Source organism: Lepisosteus oculatus, chromosome 11 (assembly GCF_040954835.1).
Source record: "Lepisosteus oculatus isolate fLepOcu1 chromosome 11, fLepOcu1.hap2, whole genome shotgun sequence".
Classification (NCBI taxonomy): domain Eukaryota; kingdom Metazoa; phylum Chordata; class Actinopteri; order Semionotiformes; family Lepisosteidae; genus Lepisosteus; species Lepisosteus oculatus.
In genome coordinates, this window is record NC_090706.1 from 36,218,072 (window position 1) to 36,237,996 (window position 19,925).

The window sequence follows — 19,925 nt, forward strand, 5'->3', positions numbered from 1 at the left end:
GTATGAGTTACACGTGGTCTCAGCTGATAATATGCAGCCCGGCTGTTGCAAGAGACTGATTAACAATTAGAAAGCTTTTTCTTTCCGCACACTGTGGCGGCAGGTACAAATTAAGACAATAGCTGGAAAGAGTTGCAAACACGACTTGCATGGTCAAAGACCTGAATTCTACATGCAATGTTCAAATAACTATTTCATTGAGGACGCAAACTCATTGCCTGTGGATATGCAGACAATTAGGAAACCCATGAACCCTCATATTTAACACTTAAATATATTTAATATATAATATGAACCGTCATAAGATAATGCACCACCCATGCTATTGATTTTTAAAAAATGAGTCATTGAGAAAAAGTATTACTTCTGTGCTGTGAATGTCATTTTTTTAACTCAAAACTTAGCAATAGATAACATGAAAGAAATGAATTCCTATATCTAATCAGAAATTCAAACCACTTACTATATATTGCTCGAGATCTAAAGGTTATCTGTAAATGATTCCATGCAATTATACCCTAACCTAAGACAATATGTCAATCACTACTCTTACTACTGAGTAGTAAGAAAGTCTAAAACTTTCCTTTCATCTCTTAAAATACATAAGCTTCTGCTGTAAAGAAAATACACACGGTTAATGGGAGGATTTCCTCAAATAAAGGTGGACCTCTGAAAACAGCTGCTCTAAACAGAACATTCTAGGTTAAGTAAAATTAAAAATTAAAAATCAAGTAAAATCATTGTCCACTGTAAAATTGTATTTATATCACCAGAAATAAAATTATTTAAATTTCACTTAAACTTAATCACCTTAAGCACTAAGTTATTCAAATGTTTGGGTGTTAAACAGTTACTCCTTTTTATTGATTTTCTGTCACATAGATAAGTTCTGCATTTCGCTTTCTTTTTTAATTTGATTTACTGAAAAAAGTAAGAGGCTTATGAGAAAGAAAAAAGAGGTCATAACTCTGTTTAAAAAATAAATCTGAAAACAAACTTTCAGGTTTAAATTAAACAGATTTTTACTCGGGGGATTCAGATTAATCAGAAATCATAAGGGTTCCACAAAGTCCAGAGCTGCATGTTCTCAGACATCCAGAGTGAAAAAACTAACCGGCTTCCTGAACTTTTGCCATGATTTTTGAAACTGTCCATTTATGTCTGAAACTTTTCTAGATCATTTGTTTTTTCCTGATTAACTCAACAGAGAGCTTTATGTTTCGAAAGGTACACTCACAATTTGATTGTCAAAACATGGTTGTAAAGTGTTATAAAGTGAAGAAACATAGCTTCATCCTTGTTTAAAATGGAGCTGTTTCAAACCTCACATTAATTCTAGGATATCAGTAAAAGAGCATTTGCAAACTTCAGACCACAATAAAAAAAGATGGAATCTAACAGCAAGGAAGCACAGAATGCAAAGCATTTACACCAAGTTACAGAAAGCTGTCCTTGAAAACCTGCAACGGCTACAATAATGCAATACAGTCAAAAATTGTACTGAATATTTGGGTCACTAGGAACTGGAAAAAGAACATAACAAATTAAAAAACACAAGAACCTACCTTCCTAGCTGGGGTTCCTCACAGGCTTTGTTAAACTTTATCCTTGATGCGGTCCTAATAGTGCTCTCCTATCAATGTGCACTGGCACCTTCCGTAGTTCCATACTTTGCTGGTGATCTATGCTGAACTGCAGAGTAGGGCTTGAGGAAGAGTTGTGAGTTTGTGCCGAGAGATCTCAGGAGACACCCCGTCCCCTCAGGAGATTCATCCCCTCCCTCCCTGATCTTCCTGACACACCACTCTCCTCCTTCCCTCAGTCGGCAGGAGCAGAGCTCTCATGCTGAAGGATTTGCATTTGGGTTGAGGCCAGAGAAATGTTCTGTCAGGAGGTGTTGCAACAGGAATTATAATTTACTTTTGTTCACGTCTCTGGTAAGAAGTAAGGAAAAAAGCTAACCAAACCGGACTGCAATGAGTACAACACTTCTATGTTCCTTTAATTCCTATAATTAAGCATGAAACTTATAGCTCATTATTAATAGGAAAGAAGATACCATTTTTATACCAGAAAATTCTCTGCATAAGAGAAATACTCTCATAACCAAAAGTGTGAAAAGCAATACTATAAGATATATAAATATACTTTTCACTTTTGTTATTTTTCCTTTTTAACATTTGATGATAAATTGAGCCATTAAGGTAGATGCCTGATCACACACAATGTCACAACAATCTCTCCAAATTTGTCATCTATACATTACTTGAAACAACTTTATCAAACTACGAAACCAATTCTGTTTCTTAATTAAGCAGGGCACATTAGTGGTAACATAACAAAATAACATGAATATCTTTATCTTAAGGCCAAATAGTCCTTCAGCTTCTTTGGAAAAAGCTTGTTTCTAACCATCAGGATATACCAGGGGTTTCATTTACATACTGCATTTGAGCCTCTGACAAAAGGTTTAACCAAACTAAAATAATGTAACTAATTAACAGAAACAGAAGGTCATCACCATTGTAATGGTTCAGATAATCTGGATCAATCCCCAATAAATCAATAAAAAATGTAAGATTGCATATTTGAGCCCTGGAGTGTAAATCCATTCACAACTGTCTTTTCCTTAGCTAGACAGGAAACTGTTTTTTCATGTTGCATACATGAAATGATCAAAACTTGTAATACAGGTGTTTCAAACTTATATTACAAGTCAAACTTATAAAAAGTAAGTAGGGTAAGGTAAAGCTTTTAAATTAGTTCATAGTATTATACTGTACTTAGCCTGTCAATGAGTGAGTGAGCCTGATACCCAACTGTCATTGAATTTAATGCAAAGAAAATGTTTTCAGGGGTTTGAAAGATTAAATAAATAGGATCCAATGACAAATGTAACCTATAGTCTTTGCACTACAAACTTGGACTTGAATTTCAAACGTGTGGGTGGCATACGTCCGTGGCTGTGCTCATGAGTTCATGTACGCACATCCCCTCCACGGGTTGATTTCTGTTCTTTCCAGTTAACACAGAAAAGCTTAACCTGCTGGGCAATTCCAGCCTGCCCTAGGAATGGCTGTGGAAGGTTGTTCACAACAGCCTGATTAAGCAATTCAAACCCTTTGCTGTACCCAACCTTCTGCTGCTGCTTGTTTCTAGGTTGCTGAATCCTTAAGGCAGTGAAGCCTGTGGAAGCCTGTGGAATGAGGCCATGGAAACACAAACCCTGGCCAAGCCAGGAAGTGGAGAAGAAGGACCACATCGTCCCAGTTAAGATGATGTAAGGCACATCCTCTGAAAAAGAATAACCAGCTTCAGGTTCCTTCCATATTGTTACGTTAATGTGTCTATCACCTACAAGCAAGATTTCCATTATTTAGCAAATCTCCTAGCTATAAACAATTCTTTCACGTCACCCTAGCTGTGCAAGTACAAGACTTTTTGCTAGAGCTTTATCTGTCTTTAATTAACAGACGTACTGTATAAGCATTAAAATCACCTCCTATAGATCTACTATATCTATAGATCTACCTATAGCTTACCTATCAGGAAAAGTGTACTGGGAAGGGAGAAATCACTATACAAAGCATGCAAACAAAATCTAATGAATCTGTCAAACCTGTAGCCAAGAAAGATGTTTGATATACAAAACAGTTTTCAGCTAAAATAAGTAGAATATCTAAAAAGAATTTGGTCTTGAAAATCCATGTTCTATTGTACGTACGTTTTTGGTACTATAAACATAAATGTGTTTATTGCAGAATATCAAAAGTTATTTTTTGAAGAACGAAAATAGGTAAAAGAATACAGTGTCTTTGATGAGTTTTATCACATTCAAAAGGTTCAGTTAGGCCTGTTCCTGTTCCATTTCATGTGTACTTGGAAAGGCTATGGGACATTTTATATGAGAACAGAATCCAGAAGTAAGTTGTGGACTTTTGGCCTTTTAGATTGAAAGAAGGGAGACAAAACCTTACCAAAAAAAAGAAAATAAGGATGCAAAACCTTACAAAAGTGTAAAGACAGGTGTTAAAGTTTATTCAGCCATAGGCCTATCAACAGAACAAGCCCTTGATCAGCCTGATTGGAACATGACAATAGCTGGTGCCGGTTTCACAATCCTTGAAAGAGTGACTCAATGCCTTTCAGTGCTTTTCACTCAAGAGCAATGCCTTCTCCACCCTCTTAGAAAAAAAGGGTTGTACTGCAGATAAGGGTGCAAGAGAATTTCTCTCTCAGTTCACAAAGTGTGACCCTGATCAATTGAATGTCATCCCTCTTTAATTTTTAGTCATCACAGATGCACCTCTTAGCAGAACTTCTGTTTGCCTTCAGAGGAGACTTGGTTTAAATGGATGGCTTAGTTTAAATGGGCTCTCAACTTTTATAACCATATACAGTAGATGGTAAGAATCATTATCGCACTTTATAACATTCAGTAAATATGACTGAACTTGCTGAAATTGTATGATTAAATTATACCATCAGGACACTTTATGTAGTTATTTTACCAATTTAAATATCTGAATTATTACACTTAAGTATTAACTCATTTCAAATTTGTACCTGAAACTTCATGCCCATTAGGTCTTTTTAAGCATACATTTTAAAATATGTATAACCATGCAAAATAAAATATTTTTTCATTGGTACCTATAGACATGTCAGGGATTATCTTTTTCGTCCTACTAGGCCCTTGGTTCTACAGCAGATGCCAAAACGCTGAAGTGCCAGCTGTCCCTCTTCAGGCAGAAATGACCCAGTTTGTGACCTCCTGTCCCTCCTCAATGGTAATGACTCAACAAGTCAATAGGAAGCAGGAATGTCCCTCATTTTTGTCCTCAGTTTAAATAAATAGGAAACACTCTCTCCAACAAGAACCACTATTATGTCAGAGGCTGATTACTGCCATTTTAAAACTATTCCACATATGACAAGCAATGGTTGTCTGCAATTTTTGTTTAAACCTAAACGAAATCCAATAGCAGTTAACGTATGATAGAGCTTTCCAGGAAGTAAAAGCTCTGTCATGGTAAAGGAAAACTGTGGTAAGTCCCCACATAGGTCTTAATCTTTTCTCTAGGGAGGAGGGGGGAGGTAATTATAGCACAGGGAATGACAAAATTATATTCTTTTGCAAGTCTGTTGAAAGACTTTTTGAATGTATTAAGTGTTGGGCATAACAGTCTCACTATGCAGACAAATTAAGATGGAAAACAAAACAAAACAAAACATGGGCTTAAAAGAGTGCAGAAGCAGTAAAAGAAATTAAATTATTTTGACATTAACCAGGTTTGACACCTGTACAATATTACTTGCAGGAGACAGGAATAATTTGCAATAATTTGCATTTAAATATCCATTGTGTGACATAAAAAATATATATAATGTAGCAAAGAGGAAAGTGCAACAAGATGCCAGGGCGTATGTTAAATGTAAAAGTAAGGGAAACTCCCTTTGAATACTGCGTGCAGTAACTCTTTTGCAGGACATGTCCATAATAGAAAGAGTTAAATATCAAGTGTCTCTAGTTCTGAACAGTGAAAAATACCAAAAGGGCTTCAAACAAGTACTGTGTTTGAATTTCTTAAAATGCACATTATTGGTCAAAAAGGAAAGGAAAAATTCTCAATTAAAACTTAATTTGGATTGCATATAGGAGCCACTGCTTTAGACAAAGAGTGTAGAGAGCACATTATTTCACTCTACTTCAATGTGTGCTGGATAATAACATTGATATTCGCAGGTTAATAAACTATTAATATCCTTACAAACAAGATGCATTGAATAGTTTTTTTCTTTCTGATGTTCAATCGACATGCTTCAATTGTATAAAAAACAGCCTTTTAAGGGATAAAAGAATTATTTTAAACACAGGGAGAGACTTTTTAAGCACACAGAGTCTTAACAATCAACAAACTTTAAAAGACAAGATCATCCACAGGCTGCCTTGAGTTTTCAGCACCTGGCAAGCTTCAAAACAAAATGCATTTTAATTAAATTGGGATATTTGTTTAACAGCTAATTTGTGGGAAATTAAAACTCTTCATTATAGAGCTTCAATGAAGGATAAGAAGGGGTAAATGACAATATAGTTTTGTTTGTCAGGAAATAAACGAGGGGTGGAGTGGAGAATGAGTGATTTCCTACCTTGAAACTCAGCAATAATAATACTGAAGAAAGAAGAAAGATCCGAACTTGTTCATGACAAAACTCCACAGGAAAAACAGTATTTTAAGAAATTGCCCAGATGCAGGGATTGGGTTGGTTTTTATAAAGTTTTTTAACTTTTATAAAGTTATATTGGTTTTATATTTGGTATAATATAAGCAATGTACATTTTTGGTATTTCCTGGTCTTCTGGAAAATACAGATTTTGTATTATTTTATTCTCGAATACCTCACCGCAAGTAAACTTGATTGTGATGTAAATTATAATTGAACTAAAAATAATGACCTTATTTTAAAGACCTGCAGTGCCTCTAGACAACAGTCTAGACAACAGTAAGAGACAATGAGTGCTAATGCTTAGACAATTACAAGAACAGCTTTGGAGTGAAAACATTTAACAGTTAATCTTGATGATCAATCAAGAGGCATGGCCTGTGACTGTTTTACAGGACAATAGGTAGATCAGGAGGCACACTGGTAGTGGAGACACTTCAGGAAAAAGACGCCTTGGCAGTTCAGGAGAAACATGACTAGTGTTATCAGTCACAGTAATGGTGGGCGTTTTCTGTTGCCTGTTGACAGTTTAAATAAGCAAATGAAGTGCTAAAAACACCCCAGAAAGCAACTCTTCTCCCTACCCCTCCTCTCCAGGTGGTAAGGCTGGGCCTTTCATTCCAAACAGAAATTAAGACAACCAACAATCTTTCTTTTTCATATTTCAGGTTTCAAAATAGCCAGCTATACCTTGCAATTAAACTTAAATCCTGCTCAACAGTTTGCAAATCAGACCAACTTTCACACTAATTACAACATTCAAAGTTTGACGATCCACTACAAAAAAGTTTTATTTTTTACAACTCCGGATATTTTCCACCTTTATTTTTAATAAATGAAGAATATACGAACCTGTTTTCCATTTGCACATTTAATCATGCTGGATTTGTGTCTTGAAGCTTCTGATAGAAGCTTCACAGTATTGAAAAAGGGAGGTAAAACCTGGCACACGTAGTCTGTAATGTTAAGAACTAAGATTTGCATAATAACAGACCATGTGTCTATCTGAACTGTTTGAAAACAAATACTGTAACTTTTTTCCGAATACTTTTTTTCTAATCCACTTAAGATTTACTTCGGCTTGTTAAACAAAAAAAATAACAGTCAAAGGTTCACTTCTCAATTTACAGATGGTTCTACACAATAAGACCATGTCTATTAAACAAACAAATGTAGTGCACCACGGTGTCTGACAACCAGTTTTTTTAAATATTTATCCTTTTTCTTTTAGGATATTGAGGTCTGTAGCCCAACATCAGTGATTTAAACAGCTCTCAAGCGAGTAAAAGCATAGGAAGCCTATATTTGATCTGTTCTTGAGCTACATAGTGGCCTTAATGTCTGCATTTACCACAGCATCAGTATATAGGTTTGCGATTCATTGAAAAAGACCCAAGGAGAAGTTTAGTGAAATTCAAATGATTCGTTTCTACTAGGTATAATGCTTTGGGGAGATCTCTTTCTGCTTAGCAGTAAGGTAAAATACTTTAACATTTAACATTTGCCACACTTTCTATACTCTACAACACGCATGTATCCAAGAGATGTTGTTTTGATTTTTGGCTGCCAACAGCAATGTATTTGTCAGGATACACTTTTAGTTAAGACAGAAAAACAATGAAAACAATCTCAGAAGATTGATACTGTTAATTAACTTAAGCGCCAGAAAAAATATTTATCATTTTTATCTCATAAAACCAGATCAGTCATAAACAAATAGTGAAAGGCAAATCTGAAACAATCACTTCCACACAAAACCACCATTTAAAGCACAGGTTGTTAAAGGTAATTTCCGTTTCCAGCAAAATGGATATTTTTAAACCTGCATTTAAAAAACTGAAGTACTTTTATGGCAGAATTCTCTTTTTCAAAAAATGGGGGTGTGAAAATATAAATGTCTTTTGACAGCTCTGTTTTCTTTTGTATTTAAAGGGTTTCAACAACATCTTAGTGTAATACCCTTCACGTAATTAACTTACTACACCCAAGTCAGCACTATAAACAGAACATTAAAACTCATCATCAGCCACCCCAGACATCCACTTTCTGCAAGAACTTGGTGTTTACTATATACAAAGATACATCTGGGTGGCACAAATACATGAACAAATGCTCTGAAAATATTCGGAAGACTTTTTTAAGAATACTAGGAGATCCAACAAAGAGACAACTGTCCTGAGCTAATTAGTCACAGTACATTATGGAAAGGACAATATTGCTCAAACTGACATTTTTGAAAATTAAATGATGTGCGTTTGTCCTTAGACATCCATTACTTTAGCAAATCCTGTTTGGCTGACTGGTTATTTATTTTGTCTCTTGCTGTAGCAATAACATAAAATGTATTTTTTTCTTTTTTGTTAGATTTCTGTTACAACAATAAACAACATTTTACTTTCTCATACTCTGTTAATCAACTTTGAGTTCAATGAGCAGACTTCTTGGACATAAATATTAAGCTTTACAAATATCATTTGTACAAAACAAGAAGACCTAATTGCTGTAATAACTGCGCACACAATAAGTAAACAGATATCACTCAAATCTTTCAAAACACGTTTTCTCCCTGGGTTTCATTCAGCACCAGCCATAAAATTCTTAATAGTAATTAATGCTCTCAAAAATGAACATTTTTGCAAGTTCCAATGGCAGCTTTGAGTATTCCAATTTTTGTTAAAAGTATTTCTGCAATACTGAATTTAAGAACAAATGCTAAGGAAAAAAGCAATCTACTAGGCAGGCCTTCAGTTCAGTGTCTTTTAATTATTACACTAATAATGTATATATCATGACAAGAAGAATAGACACCCATGCCGCAATACCTTCACAAAGAACAATGGGATAGATTCACAAATCTTGGGCATTCTGTTTCACCCATTTAATGACAGGTAATTATTGTATGATCTCGTCTTAAGGCACGGTAGAGTATCTCACTCAAAAATAAATGAAATGTACGGATGCAGAGGAAAAGCACATAATCCCCACATTATCTACACTTGTACTATCACTCAACACAATATGCCGTTGTTATGCAAAACCCCAATTTATTTTCCCCTCAGTTGCATAAACATGCATTAGATATAAACCGCAGGTGCATTGTATAGTATAGGAAAAGTGTAAGTGTGAGGACGCATCACAAAAGACACTTTTGTATATTGTTCAAAGTTTATCAGTATAGCGCTCTCAATGGGAAGCCATTACCATAGTCTACAAGATCCTTTACCCTCGTGAGGGGGGGCGCGTGTGTGGATGAAGACGGGACTGCAGGTTGCTTATGGGTTACTCAGGTGAAGGAACCAGACATTTGTTTTTTCACAAATGGTTTGGGCGGAGCAGTGGCTCTGTGGCTGGGGAGCTGCGCCTGTGGCCGGAAGGTTGCCGGTTCGTATCCTGTGGCCAGCAGAGGAATCCTACTCCGTTGGGATTCTGAGCAAGGCCCTGAACCACAACTGCTCCAGGGGCGACATTTAAATGGCTGACCCTGCGCTCTGACCCCAAGCTCTCTCTCTCTCTCTCTCTCTCTCTCTCTCTCTCTGTCTGAGTGTCTCATGGTGAGCATGCTGGGTTATGCGAAAAGACAAAATCCAAAATTCAAAATTGTATATGGCTAATAAAGTGATCTTATAAATTGCATTAAAATCATCCAGCATTCTGAATGTCGGCCTTCACTGATAAATCCCATGTAACTATTAAAAAAAGACACCTGCCATTATGTCATTAATATAATTTGTGTTTCCCTTACTGGAGGGCCAAACCTCTGAGGTACTTTACATGGCAAGAGGTACGCTGGGAAGAGCACCTGCTTGCTACAAAATGGCTAGAGAAGAAAGGGCAGATGGAGAAGTGGAGGGGTGCTCTGTGCAGGAATTCAGCAGAACACAGCAGACACAGGAAACTTAATCAAAATCCCAGCAGACCTGCTGCTATGTGCATGTACAGGTTTCTGAGGGCATAAGGACACCTCTGCTCTGCCTTGCAACATGGACAGGAAGCCTGTTTAAAACCATGTAAATGTCCATGCAGAAAGGAACAACTGTAAACTCTCCTCTGCAAATGCTATTCACATAAAAGTACAAGACAGAGAGTATGCGAAATTAGGTTGTATTTATTCCTTTAAATATGACTGGAATATATCTTCCCAATCATGTCAAATGTCTGAATCATAAAGATTCATTATGGTGTTTATTCATGGGGGCTGGTTAATGTGTTGAGTTCCCACTGTTGCTGTGCTGAAGACTAAAGATTAGGTTGGACTACAAAAAATCAGCACCAGAAAGTAAAAAAAAGTAGTCTTTGGACCTTGTCGACAACTTCAACAATGAAAGATATTCAGGTAATTCGCCAGGAAAATTGGCAGGTGCTGAATATGATACACATAAAAGTAACAAGCTCTTTCATTTCTAATTTGGATAAGAAACCATATAAGTTTCTTTTGAACTGATGACATAGATAATGCTACAGTGAAATACACATTCCATTGTCATATATTTTTCAGCAGCATGAAGTATATCTTTTCAGAAGATTAACACACCCAATTTTATATTCTGTTGCTGATACAGAGTAATTCTGCAGGAGCTTTTTATGAATAGCAAAAAAATCTGATTTGATTGGATGCACAATGCAATTCCTACATGCAATGCAAAACCCCCAAAATACATAAACACCTTTATGGAATATTTTAGGCCTGAAGACTGCTTTTAAAAGAAAATGTCACTTTGAATCTTATCACTTTTTAAGAATGATATGCATTCATATGCCGGTGTTTAAAAATCATGGAGCAACATTTTTGATCAACCCGCTTGCTGCATAAATCCCAGTGTAACATTTATTTTTCATCCTGTCAGGTTCACTCTTGCAGATTATCTACAATCTCATCCATTCTTGATAAGTGAACATGCAATTTACAGCAGCACAAGTTCACACCAAGATTATACCTTGATGTCCCTTTTAAATAGCTGTATTTATCACATCTACAGGCAGGGCTTTAAAGAAGCAGGGAATTTCACATGGTGGTCTCTTTATTAGTTTTGCTCTTTTTATTTTCATTTTTTTAAGTAAGGCGTATATGACTGATACTCACATATGTGTAGTTAACTCCATCAAATGTCAAAGCATGTTTCTAATGCAAACAGTGAGGTTTCTGAGCAAAGATGCATTTGTACAAAACACAAAAAAGACTCAGAATAATTTTCTGTCTACAATATACTGTTAAGCTCGTATGGATACGTTTGAGAGGATAGCTGAGGGAATATTCTTCACTAATTCCAAGACTGCAAGGAAAGTCTGTATTATAGATGAACAAAAAACTTTACTTCACATTCTGTGCAAATGATCTCTATTACAGGCACGTAGATTCAGATTTCCTCCTTTTTCTATCTAGGGGGAAAAGTGTAAAATACATGCCTTATCAAAAAGCTCTTTATGAATGTTCTGTACTCATCTGAATAGTCACGCTTGGCCAGGAAATGTTTACTGATAAGCTTTGAAGGTTCCACAGAGAGAATAACAGCTGGACCCTTGAAGCTAGTCCTGTGGTTATCTAACAGGCAATGGGCCAAGAGGCTGTCCCTTTGGAACAAGAAAAGGTATGAGCTCTGTTGCTTAGCAATGCACCAAGTATCTCTCTGGAACATGTATGAGTCTCAGGACTTGGGAACTTGGATGCAAGTTGAGGCTTGGTTGGGGAGAAACTTAGGAAGTCTGCTCCTTTGGCACGTTATAGCTGATATGCTAAATACATATTGATTAACAAATGTCCAACTGTATTATTTCAATGCTCAGATAAAACTATTGTTTTGTGGATTTTATCACAAAATGTCTCTTGTTGCTGAGAAAGTTTTGGGTAGAATTCTGTTTAATGTACATCTCTCTTTCTGTAGCAGTTTGTGTCACAATCACAATAACCCCTCCTCTTAAGGGAGCTCCAGCTCTTCCTCGTTCCCTCCCATTGTTTGCACCCTATTCCCGTTCCCCCTTAATGGCGCTGACGCTCATCCGGGCTCTGCATCTGATTTCCGTATCGTGCGAGTCCGGGACCTGGAAGCGCCTGGTCCCGTTAAGGTTTTAATCTCTGCTCCCGCTCCCGCTCCCGTTCCCCGTCCGCCGGTTCCGACCCGGCCTTCATGGTTTTTAATTCCTTGAGCTGATGGATCTTCTGGTTTTGGACTTACTCTTCTGTTTCGGATATTCCCAAAGGACTACTCTCTCGGATTGTTCGCCTCGGCCACACCTCCCCCGTGCACCAGCGCACCTTGGACACGCCCCCCTGTCTTCAGCCCCGTTTTCCTGCATGACGTTTCCACAGTGTTTCCCCACTCCGTCGGATTGTGTCGTCCGCATAGGGTCCGGAAAGAACTGTTCGTTACAGTTTGTTCTGGACCATGGAAGGGCAGGCACAGAATGTGGTACAACAACTCTTGTCATCATGGATAATGCTGGGTTAAGTGTGGTTGCAATCCAACTTGCAATGCTCCTTGTTAGTGTTTTGTTGCAGCCTGGTCAATGAATTTACAACTGGTTACAGCGGTGGACTGGAACTGAGTGCAGACCCAATGCAGACTGAGGTGTCAATTAGGGTATTATATCACTGGAGATGTCAAGATGGACCAGATTTATGCTGCAAAGGAACAAGTAATAGGTTTTTTCCATGCTGAAAAGAGAAGAAAGATTTATGGTGGCCTGGTTATATCAGGGAATCCTGCTTATCAGAGCCCTGTTTCAGAAACAAAGAGCTGGCTCAGAGGAGTTGAACTGGATTTAGTTTCAAGGCAAGGGAGAGATTATTATTCTAAGCTGTTCCAAACAATTAATTCTAGACCTGGTCATGGCCTTACTGCTACAGCAGCATGCCTTTCGAAGATGGGAGGAAACTTGAGCACCAAGAGAAAACCTACTGTATGCAAACAAAAAGAAAAAAGAAAACTCTGGTGCACCAGACCTGACTCAACCCCAGGATCCAACACTGGTATGAAAGCATTGCTAACAGCCATAGCCCCATGACGTTTAATGTGCCAGATGCTTATTCTTGTTAGATTAACTGAAAATATAGCACATACCGTAATATCCTTTTCAAGACGAAATTAAATAAATGCCAGACATTTGCATTGTGGAAAAAATGGCAAACGTTATCGTCTAGCTCTTCAGATTGAGCAGTTGAAGCGTACAGTCAAGGTTTGGTTCTCTGAATGCCAAGATAAGATATGTTGCATTATGAAGAAAAGGTGATTGTTTGGAAAGCATTAGTCCAGAGATTTTCAATACCGGAGCTGAGACAGAGAGTCTTTGTATGCAGTAGTATGCACAGCACAGACAAACAAAAAATGAGATTATTTATCTCTGTTGCTGTTCCACTCAGTGGCCATGAACTGGAATTATTTAACAGAAGATGCTGAAACAAGAATTTAGCTCTCTATTCAAATTTTGTGAATTATCATCTCCATGCACTTTACAAACATTTCAAATGGAAGTCCGTGAATCAATTTTCACACCTTCAAATGTGCTATTTTTTCATAGAATAAATTTGAAACTAAAAATCCGTATGCCCAAACCTTTACAGACATACTCACCTATTTATCATGTTTAACTCTCGCACCTTTGTTTTCAATTAAGAGCTATGGAATTACATCACACTTCTCAGAAGTGGGGAAAAAAAATAGGAATAATTCCCATGAGGCAGTGTGTGAGTGTTTTTGTAATTTGTTTTATAAGGAGTAAATGTTTCACTAAACAAAATGTTCTTCTAAAGCTAACTATTTTTATACACATATGTAAACTATTTAAATATTAAAGAACACAGAGTGCCTTACAGTGTACTTGACAGAACCAATATATCATGATATATAAATATATATGATGCTAAATTGATGTTTATCTTTTGTGCAAGACTGAAAGGACTGAAAATATATAGCAAAAGTAACTAATTCTAGAAAATGCAACATTTCTACAAGGTTGATGGAGGGTGTAGTTCTAATCTAATTGGGGGTGAACAGCTTTTTCTGACCCTTTTCAAAACCCCTTCCCCAAAACAGAATCCAAGATTACTCTGGAGCAAGTTTATTCAAGCAACAGCATACCACAAAGTTAATTCACGGAGCGACTATTATTATGTGATATGTGCTTTTTAAAACTGGTTTGCCCCTACAAGTTTTAATATCCATTTGTACGGTTATTTTCCATGTGACCGAGAAACTATTGCTCAATGAAGATGTGGGTAATGCTTAGAAAGAAAAGGAAACTCACAAATGAACTTGAGAAGGGACCATTGTGTTATTATAAGAGCTGCACTAATAACAGATCTAATGGAATTTAGAGAACTTCCACAAATGTCAGTATCCAGTGATCACAGTGAGAAATGGCTTAATGGCCCAAAAAAGGAATGCATCGCATAAATATATATAATATATAATTTGCCACCTCTAAGCTAACATGTTAACTATAAATGATAAATAACAATGGAACAAATGATATAGTATTACAAGAAAAACTACATATAAAGAGATATACCCTTATCAGAGAAGATCTGATACTGAAGTTTAACTGACCATTTTTTAATCTAAGTTAAAACTGAGGAACCCTGTGTTCCCAACACCAATCTGAAAGCTAAATCGCCCTTTATAGTTAAAGAAAGAAAATCTCCAAATAAATTTCTGCAACTCAAAGTATATATCTTTTAATTTATATGAAAATTGAGATTCTTATTATTGCCATGGAGAAAGCAGATATATGCATTTTCACGTGTAAGCAAGCATGATATCAGTCTGGACTTCAGTTTGTTGCATTTGCTTAGATAGCGCGTACAGTATACACAAAAGTGAACTGTTAGACCACATATTTGTTACAAAAGAAAAATTGCTGAAGGTAGATTACATCTGCTGCTCAACAAAGCCTCATATCCGTTTTCATGCCCAACAAAGAATTTTGACCTTCCTGTTCAATTTAATTCAATTAATGCGGTTTTATATAAAGCTTTTTTTGTAATAAAAAAAAGTGTAATCACACCTTTCCACAGATTTTTTTAAAGGCTAGCATAAGGAAAAATCCTGTTATTCTTCATTGATGGCAGTATACGGTAAAGGTTGCATATCGATGGTGAAAACACACCAACCTGTTTCTTATAAATGAACTGTCTAATCAACTGCGTGTGATTAATACTTGAACACATTGATTCAAACAGAATTCCACTTTGGTGGATCACTTGTGTACTACATGAAACTTGCTCCCACATGAGTCATTACATCTTCCTTTAGGGATGTGAGTCAGAAAAGAATCAACCGTCAGCTGTGATCCATGTCCTTTATCCCGAGGCCAACGTACCATACTATTTTATCCCTCTGAAAGGAGCTAAAAAACCACCCACTGCTCTGCTAGGAGTTGTGTATAATCACGTACAGTGCAAGTTTGCAGTTTGCTCTTCAAAGACAGTCTTAGCAAAAGATGATTAAAGCGTTAGCGATGTTGAGGACAGTGTAATATTAGAAGGTCCAACTGATTAATAGCAAGCCTAAATAAATACATAAGTGACTGGGTGACAACAAACAAACCACTTGATGCAGAAGCCGTGTGCAGGTTAAAGCACAAAGGTGAACTTGAATATCAAGGGATCTTAGACATTACTGTCTGATCTGTTGCTTCCATTGCAGAAGCAGTCTGACACTTCTTCATAACACGTTATAAGCACAGTATTTTAGCTGTCATATCTGGACATATAGTGCTACTGTGATTTTTTATGAGTTTATCTGCTTTGAAGATTTTGTGTGCAATCACACTGTTTGCTTCCCAGTCCTAGGCTGTGTCTCCTAAGAGTCTGTTAAAACGCCTTATGCGAATCCCTGTAATGCAGTTGATCACACTTGGAGAATGAGTTCTCTGATCTGTGTCCTGCAGCAAAGAGCTTCATTCGAGACAATCTTCCCACTAACAAAAGAGGAGGATTTCAGTAGAAGTGCCTTCAGCAACTGCCCGCATTTAAAAAAGAAAAAAAAAACAGTTTAGCGTCGGGGACTAACATTCCACACTTCAGTTTTCTTTTGTGAACACCTCTTTTTGGCATTATAGAGAATCGGAAAATCTTGAGAAAGTATTATCAGCTAAGAAGAAGCTACGATGGTTTAGTGAGATTGTATAATCACATCTGGAAGCATGTACCTGTAACAGTTCACTGCAATTCCTGAATGTGCACTGTCAGTGGAACATTATTGATTTAGACAATTCAATCCAATTTATTGCAATGAGGACAGCATGGCACAGTCATTAGCATTGGGGCCCTGGGTTCAATTGCTGGGGTGCTATCTGCATGGAGTTTGTATGTTCTTCCCAAGTTTTCGTGGGTTTCCTTTGGATGCATTAGCTTCCTCCCACAGACCAAAGGCATACTGGTAGGTTAACTGGCTTCTAGTAAATAGGCCCTGGTGTGAGTCTATGCCTGTTTGTGTCTGTGTGTTCCATGTGATGGACTGGCATCCTGTCCAGGGTTTTATCCTGCCTTGTGCCCACTGCTTGCCGGGTTAGGCCATGCTTCACCACAGTCAAATACCATGGTTTTTTTTTAATGTCCTAATTATACTTATGTTTATCTGTCTATATTGGCTCATGATACTTTAAATAAGATATCTGTTATAAAATAAAATTAATACTGTATTACCTTAGGGTTAGAGTTAATGGTATTGTTAAGGCTGAGGAGTTTAAACTTTTGTTAGAAATATTATTGTTGGGGAAAACTACTTTTAAGAAGTATTACATTTTAAATTTAATACTACAAGTTACTTGTGCAATGATTTACTTCTTAAAATTAAGAAGAGGTTGGAAAAACTAATTGAAAACATCATCAATTACAGTAATCTATGTATAGTAACAAAAAATATGTTACAGTAACTCCCTAAGTTAGTCTCTATTCTTACATATGTATGTATTTATTACATAAATACATATCTTCATGAAAATCATAGTAAAATATTAAGATTAAGACCTTATTAAATTTATAATACAAAAACAAAAGATATATTTTGGACTATTAAACAAAATCATCCAAAAGTAAATATCCTCGTGTAAATATGTACAGTATATGAATCCCTCGATTTTGAAACTGCTGGCACCTCCTTCAGCAGTGATGCATTCAATTAGATATTTCTTGTATTTTTGCCCATTCTTCCTTATAAAACTATTAAAGGTTTGTGACACTTGTGGGTTTCCTTGCATGACCAGCTAGCGTCAGATCCTGCCATAACATTTCAATGGATATTGAATTATTACACTAGTTCTATTATCGGTTCCATAGTCCTTTAAGGTACAGAGTTTTAAAAATGGATAAAATACAAATATTTAAAAAAAAAATGAAATGGTAGAGCACACAGAAAACTCTTTAGTAACTTCTAACAATTTTATAACAGTTCAACCTCTGCTTCAGATAATTACATGCAGCATTTTATATCTTCAAATGTCTATAATCTGAGCCATCCATTTACTAACTCCTAATATCGGAGGGTTTTAACTCAAAGCTCCACAGTTACGATGACCTTTTTAAATTAATAAAATTCATTTTAACTGAGCTTTTCCATCTCACTCAGATGAGCAGTGAAATTAAAAACGCCCTGCTAAAGTTTGCGACAAACCTGTCTCTTTCCCATAATTTTCCTTTACATTTTAAAATGTAAAGTTTCCTTGCTGCATCCGTCTTTAATGTATAGTACTAGTCTATTTGGCTAGTCAAACCCAAGCCATTATATAGCATACTCAATAAGGCAAGACAGTTTTTGTGAATGGAGAAAACAGCTGTTATTTTATCTGCACTTGCCCACCCAGGAACAAATCTGATACTTTCAGCAACATCTGCATCATTGTCATCACGTGGTCGTCTCTGAACCTTTTTGCACTATTGAACAAGTTGAAGGAAAATACATTCTAAAACACTATGAGCTGCAATTATCTTTCTAGTGTGTAAAATTAAATTAAGTAAAGTAAAACAATTAAAAACAATTTGCCCCCATTTTATTCATTTCATCATAGACACAATGCTGTTTTCAGAATATTAGAAAGGCAGTAAGGGAATAAGTCAGTGCAGGCCTGTCAGTCCATCTCACTCATTCAGTTGTTAGAAGTTCATTGTTGCAAGGATCTCATTCAGTAGTTTCTTTAAAGATTGTTTTGTGTCTTCTATAAGTGTATCTCAAAAGTTCCCAAATATCATGTAAGCAGGGATAATATGCTGGACTTCATCCTTGTAGTTTTGCAAAGACCCCCTAGCAGAATTGTTACCACAGTATGGAAAAGCAAATTAAATTAATTTGTTTTTTCACCATAGTTAGTAAAATTTCAAGAGTTATCCAGAGGTAACAAATTGCTTTGATTTATGACACTGGGGGCCTGTTGAGAAGGGGTCTTCTTTCAAGACTCTAAAATGATCGCACTGCCCATATTGGATCTTACAAGTCAGTCCACACTTTCAGATCCTGTCTGAAAACTCCCTTTTATACTCTAGCTTTTAATTCAATTTACTTATTTGTGTACACTCTCTCTTTTTATTTTTTTTTTGTTTTAACCTTTTAAGATAACGTACAAGAAATATGTTACACGGTATATAATAAATGTTATTATCAGTGCTACAACTTTCAGATTCCATGCACTGAGAATACTCACTTGCAGCAAAGAGCACTATAAAGTATGTGTGCAGATATCACTTTAACAAAATAATGGATGTCTCTATGTTTTAAGTAAAATTTTAGATTAAAAGATAAACAGCGCCAGTTTGCCAAAAAGAACATCCAGAGTCTCTAAAGCTGACATATGTCTCCAGATGTTATCTCAACATCTTCAAATTTGTAGTACTATCAGTGTATGCATGCAATCAACAGTGATGCATAATACCAGCACTGCATGCTTGAACACGAAGGTACTTTATTGAATAATTTCATTATCAAAGAGGAATACCTTGTTCAGTACAGAAGATATAAAATTTGTGCAAAACAAACTTTTAGTCATTTTCAAGTCAGAAATGCAGAAATGTTATTTTTTTAAGTAATTATAGTGCTGAATTAAAATATATATATATAACTCATTTACACTTCTTACCTTTTTATTTTCTTCAGATGCTCCAAACCAGTAAAACAAAATTACTATTTCAAAGATCTAATCAGCTATTACTTGAATAATTGAAGGTCCTTTTTAATTTTTTTTTTCTGTTGAAACATAGCTTGCGGGCAAAATTTGAAAAGCATTTTTACAAACCTGTAAAGCTGTCCTCTAACTCCTGTTACAACAGATGCAAACTGGTGAGGTTACAGAATTAGTTGTGCAAACTTGGATGACTGGCGGTGTACATTAAAGTGAGAGAAAAAAACAGAAACCAAGACTGAATAATAGTAGTTTAAAGGGCATAGTTCAACTTTATCTTAACTGCATTCTGTTGTTTCATCATAAAATGTCTTAACCTAATACAAGGCAACAAAAATATTTTACTTTAATATTTCCATCTTGTATTTTATTAACTACTGGCTTTCTTGTAAATGCCCCATAACTTAATTACAGAAAAACTATATTTCATATACTGTATTCACCAGCTGCATTTTCCGATGCTGATTCACAATGTTTCTAGTGTCTTAGTTTCTATGAACTTTTTTTCTACATTAGTAATACTAATTAAATTTCTGGCAAAACAGACTAATTGTTCGCTTTACCACACCTCTGCACTTCGCTCACTATAATCAGCC

General features: G+C 36.1%; 1 protein-coding gene across 1 annotated transcript in view; it reads right to left on the minus strand.

Annotated features, from left to right (window-relative positions):
• The window catches only part of fat2 (FAT atypical cadherin 2), a 57,928-nt gene extending 56,189 nt beyond the window's left edge, over positions 1 to 1,739 (minus strand). The window contains exon 1 of the mRNA XM_015349847.2: positions 1,566 to 1,739. The gene's annotated coding sequence lies outside the window, so the exon portion shown is untranslated. The remainder of the gene's footprint in view (positions 1 to 1,565) is intronic.
• Positions 1,740 to 19,925: the final 18,186 nt, after the last annotated feature.